The sequence below is a fragment of the Ursus arctos genome, unplaced genomic scaffold (assembly GCF_023065955.2).
Source record: "Ursus arctos isolate Adak ecotype North America unplaced genomic scaffold, UrsArc2.0 scaffold_3, whole genome shotgun sequence".
NCBI lineage: Eukaryota > Metazoa > Chordata > Mammalia > Carnivora > Ursidae > Ursus > Ursus arctos.
Window position 1 is genome coordinate 67,268,972 of NW_026622985.1, and position 6,157 is coordinate 67,275,128.

Genomic DNA, 6,157 nt, shown 5'->3' on the forward strand with positions numbered 1-6,157 from the left:
GCAATATGCTACTGGCTGCTTCCTCTGTCAAAAGAGGGAGGCTGTTTTTTCACTGTCTTGAATCTGGACTGGCTTTATGAATGCTTTGACACAGATTGTGATAGAAATGATATTATGCAAGTTCTAGAGCTTAGCCCTAAGAGTGCTTGCAGTTTCCTCTCTTACCATCTTAGATCCTTTTATTATCATGCTGTGAAGAAGCCTAAAGTAGCCTACTAAAGATTAAAGGCTCTGCAGGATGAGAAGAATAATAGGTTATCCCAGTGATAGTCAGCACCACGTTCTACAGACCATCTTACACTTGCATATCTAGGTGAAACATCAGATGACTGAAACCACATGAGTGAATCCAGACACACTGGTAGAAGAAACCCCCAGCTGACCTACAGAGTTTCCAAAAATAATAAAGTGTGGTTTTAAGCCGCCAAGTTTTAGCGTAGTTTGTTATGTAGCAATAGATAACTGAAATAGCACATGTGAAAATATTACTATTAATTTATCCATTCTACTTTAGTGGACATTTGGGTTGTTTCTAGGTTTTGGCTATTACAAGTATTTCTGCTATGACGTGTTTTAGGATAACACATATATGCATTTCTGTTGAATATGTAGTTAGAGGTATACTTGCTACATGGATATTGGTAAACACTGCCAAAGAGTTTTACAGAGTGGCTGTGTCAATTTATATTCCCATCAGCAATGTAGGAGAGTTCTAGTTGCTCCATGTCTTTATTAATTCTTGGCAATGTCTCTTATTTTTACTTTAGTCATTCTGGTCTGTGGGTAGTAGTATCCTACGGTAGACTTAATTTGAATTTCTCTAATGACTGAAGAATTTGATCATTTTCATATATTTATTGGCCCTTGGGATATCTTTTTAAAAATAAGGTATTTGGTTAAAGTCTGTTACCCATTTTACTATTGGGTTGTCTGTCTTTTTCTTACTAGTTTTTAGAATTTGTTTATCTCTTCTGGATACAAGCCTTTTGTCAGCTTCATTTGTTAAGAACATCATTTCCCACCCACTTTGTGTCTTGTCTTTTTATTCCTGTAATGGTGTCGTTTGAAGGTTTGGATCACAGGATCACACCACCACTTAGGTCAGCTGAGGTGATAGCTGAGGATGAGGGAAATTTAGAATGGATACTGAAGAAGGGAAAACGTGTGACAATATGGTCCTAAGGTCAACTGTGTGATGGGGCTGTAGTTCATGCCACTGACCTTCCTCTCTTGGGTTTCTTCTTAGGAAGAGAGGCCTATGAACATGGCATAAGAGTTGGACTATGGCAACAAGGAGATGTGCCTCACAGATCTCCAACCACAGGGAGTGTGAGTAATGATGTTATACTTAACATCAAGAAAAGTACCTTTTCTTGTTTACTGGCCATTTATATATCTTGTTTTGTGTAGGACCTATTCAGTTCTTTTGCTCATTTAAAAAGCGAGTGTCTTTTTTTAATGATGTACACTAGTTCTTTATATATTCTGAATATGAATTCTTTGTTAGATCAACATGAAGAGACTATTTTTCTCTCAGTCTGTGGTTTGTTCTTAACAGTATTTTTTTTGTGTGTGTGGGGGGGTGATTTTCATTTTAATGAAGTCCAATTTAACATTTTTCTTTTATGTTTAGTGCTTTTTGCATCATGCCTAATGAATTATCACCCATCCCAAGTTCTTGAAAATATTCTTTTAAAGGCTTTAGATTTTAGCCTGTACTTTAAAGCAATGGTGTATCACAAATTAATTTTGTATATAAGATAAGTGTAAAGTTTCTCTCAGATATGTAGTTGTTTCAGAATAATTTATTGAAAAGACCAACCCCCTAACCGTTCAATTGCATTGGTCAAAAATTATTGATCATATATATATATGTATATGGTATTTTTTGGATTCTCTTTTCTGTTGACCTAATTATTTTCTCTCACATCAATATTGAACTATCTTATTTACTGTGTCTTTATAGTAAATCTTAAATGTGATGCTATAAATCCTCCAACTTTGTTCTTCTTCAAAATTTGCTAGGATTCTGCAAGTCCCTTATATAACCATATGATTTTTAGAATCAGCTCTTCAAGTTCCATAAAAAGTGTACTACAAATTTTATTAGGATTTCATTGAATCTTTTTTTTCTTTTATGATATGCTTATTATGTACTTTACATTAAGCACTTTAAAAAAGAAAATAATTACAATGATTTCAAGATGCAATTCCAGGATTCAGTAAATGTCCTTTATAATTATGGCCAATCAATATCTAGAATTGTATGTAGACCCTAAACCAGCTAACAAATAAGTGAAATAACTATATTAATCTCAGGGATGAGAAACATGCATGATTACTTAAGTCACTTTGCCGTTGTGGTTTTTTTTAAAAACATGATTCACGTTTGTTTCAAGTACATACACATTGATTGCAAGAGTTAAATTAGACCACTGATGTTATTAACACCTTAAATCTATGAACTTTGTTACCTTAAAAGAAAATTCAGTTTAGTACAAGTAAATTCAAGAAGAAAATTTCAGGACCTTTGATCAGAAGCTTTCAATGCTTGTCATACTACTCTGGTGTACATAAAGGTTCAAGTAAGGCTAAGAAAGAAGAGTGTTTCCTCTTCTCATTGAAGACAGAATCCAAGAAATAGGTGAACTAGCATTCTATAAACTAGCTGGCCATCAAGAGGTTACTAATAAAGGACTCTTAATGTGTGCTTGTACATTTAAAAGCCTTAGCCAATGTTATAAAAACAAAACATTTAGAGTATTATATATAAATACAAGCATAATTGGTTTTTTATCTTCTATAAATAATTATCTTTCAAATGCTTCTTAAAGTGAGTTCCAACTGTGGTTCTTTTCTGATGTGAGAAGTTGTAGGTACACATGGGATGATCTACTGATACATCTTCTCAAAGTATCTTTGGAAGCAATTGGATTTGGCTTGATTGTAGGAGAATCCCATGTCCAGTTTTCTGGGCAGACTTCTCCATGGGTTTCCACAAACTGAAATGCCTTCACCAAGCAGAGGTTCACCAAGGAGGGATATTTTGGTCCACTGAGAGATCACTGATGCTCAAATACTTGATGACCCCATTGGGATCATTTATGAAGAGACCTCTTAGAGCAACACCAGGGCCTTCTAACAGCACAAGGTAGTCTCAGGAAATCTGTTTAGTCGCATCTGACAAGAGTGTGATGTTCATATGGCCCAAACTGCTATTCTTCCTTGGTGTGTTTATCCAGGCAAGATGGGTAAAGTGGGAATACATTGAAACTGCAACAACTTCACACTTCACATCATGAAATTCATTGGCTTTGTCACTAAAAGCAACAATTTCTGTAGGATATACACAGATGAAGTCCAAAGTATAGAAGAAAAGCACCAGTATTTCCCCATGAGGTCATCAAGGCTTAGGTCTTTGAACGCTGTTTACAACCATGATACCCTTAAAGTAGGGCATGTGCTGGACGACAGCGGGTGCATGGTGTGAGGAGCTGGTGCTAAAAGTGAATTTTGCTTGACCAGAACCAAATCATAATACATTTGTCAAGCATGTTCTTTGAGAAGCAGCAGGTCTAAGGGCTGCAAAGCAGAGATGTCCTAAGGAACAGTACTCACATGTTGGGTAACCCAAGCCCAGAGACGCCTTCCCACTGTGGCCGCCATCTTTAGTGCACAGGATACATGCAGCAAACTGGGATTTCATTGAATCTTTTGACCAATTTGGGGAGAATTGACCTCTTAACAAATTGAGTACTTCAGTGTATTTATATGGTAATTGTTTACTCCTGTCTTAGAGGCAAAACTTAAGCAGCAGAAACACAACTCAAGATTACTGAGAACAGGGTGAAAGAGTCACATAGATAAAGAAGTGGTTGTCATCTGAAAGAAGGTGATACATATGAAAAATAAAAAAAACCACAAATACAACATGTAACGAAATGCTTAAGTAGAGAATGGAGCTAGTGGAATAGAATCAACATTCAAATTCATAGTGTAGCATTTCCTAAGTTAAAGCAAATCAGTAAGGCTAATTATGTTTTAGGAAAAACTAATAGAGGATAACCACATCAAGGTAAGATTTAGGGAGGTTACTGAATTTCAGAGACAAAGAATAGTATATTAGATTTCTGATCAATGTGGTGTGCTAAACTAATGTAGAAAATCATACTCCAATCTAAAACACATGTTGATACATTTAACAATAAACTTTCAAAAATATATGTCAATTCTTGAAAGCAATAGAAAAGGCTCTAGAAAGTAGAAATAAAGTTTATAAAGCCGTAGTTGCAAGTGAGGGAAGTGAAGCTGTGAGTGGCTTTAGAACAGAACATGTGCTATAGCTGCTAAAGTTCCAAGACCTCACTCAGATCAGGGCTGAAATCTAGGCCTGTGCATGATAGGGAGCTGGAACTGAGCTTTTTACATAAAGCTGACAACCATCGATTGTTGTCTAGTCCTTGAAATAGAGGCTAGAAAGACTACTTACAGACTGGGAAGTGCCCTAGTGATCTGGGTCATTATAAAAATAAATATATTAAATTCACATATGTAAAAGAGGCTTGAATTGGTTAAAAAACGCTATGTAGATATAGTTCATTTATAACTAGACACAAAACATTATATCATAACCCAGAAAGGTAAAATACATTTTTGGAAAAAATGTACTGAAAATACTAGTCGAATAAATGCTTGTTGATTAATAAACAAAAAGTATTTAGCATGTAAAACATTAATAGGGATGAAAAGGGATGCAATATAGAGATAAAAGGAATATTCCACCAAGAAGCAATAAAATTAAGTTTTATGTATTATGACCTTACAATATTTAAAGCACGTTTAAATATTCAATATGTAAAGGGTGAAGGTAGACAAAAGGTACAAACTTCCAGTCATCAGATAAATAAGTCCTGGGGATATAATATACAGTATGGTGACTATAATAAACTATGCTGTATTCTGTATTTGAAAGTTGTTATGTATTAAGAGTAAGTCTTAAAAGTTCTCATCAGGAGAAAAAAATTATGTAGAAATAATATTTAAAGCAAAGATGGAGAGAGTTATAAAGAGAATTTGACTATCCATAGTTATGGCAGGAGATTTGCATATGCCTTTTTTAGTAACCAATAAATAACACAGACAAAATGTTTTCACAGATACAGATTTGAACAATTCAATTAACAGGTTTGATCTAATAGATATGAGATATGTGTGAGACCTGATGCATATAGTTCCTGACCATAAAAATAGGGAACCCACATTCTTTTCAAATACTCAGAGATTAGTTTTTCTATTGTGTTAAAATGTTTCAAAAATGATAGATTTCCAAAGCAAAATGTTGTATATACAACGTACAACATGAGACTATATATATATATTAATAAAATCTGACAATGTAAACTTAATATGCATATAAACATATGTAATAAAGTGTAGAAACCAGATGAGCTACATGGTGGTTGTCTCTGAATAAAGAGGGAGCAGAATGAGACCAGGGAGGTGTATGAGGGGACTTAAAGTCTGAAATGATTAGTTTCTTAGTAATAATTAAAAAAAGATCTAAAGCAAAAATGGCAAGATGTTTTCACATATTATTGGTCCTGGATTGTGGTTACATGGGTATTTGTTATGTTATAGTGTAATTTTCTATATGTTTGGATAACATCATAATATTTAAAAAGAGTAAGGAAAATCTTATGGAAGAATTAATTGGTAGATAAGAACTTGCTTTTGGGATGGTATGTCCTAAGTCTTATCTTGATATATTGAGATAAGGTTGATATTATGAACTCTGATAAAATGCAATATTTAGAAGGTCTTTATATTAGCAGCAGAGTTTTAGCTAATTTCTTGGAATTTGTCTAAGAAAATGCTGTATATATAGAGGTATTTATCAAAATACCATAGAGTCTGCCTTCTACCAGTAAGACTAGAGCTGATCAATTTGAATGGGTTGAAGTAAACCTCAACATCGTAGAGTTGTTCTAAGAGTTAATGGCAGTAACATATGCCAGGCATATAATATAAATCAACAACAAAATTATGCTGTAAAGATGCAGTATTCAAGCAGAAGATACATGTTAGTTAAAAGTGTTAGGGAAAAAATAAATCAAGCTGGCTTCACTATTCTCTTGGGGACATTAAATACCAGTAGTCA

General features: G+C 34.1%; 1 pseudogene; it reads right to left on the reverse strand.

The window, feature by feature from the left end:
* Positions 1-2,828: 2,828 nt before the first annotated feature.
* On the reverse strand, positions 2,829-3,666 carry LOC113266943 (thioredoxin-dependent peroxide reductase, mitochondrial-like; annotated as a pseudogene).
* Between the last annotated feature and the right edge of the window lie 2,491 nt (positions 3,667-6,157).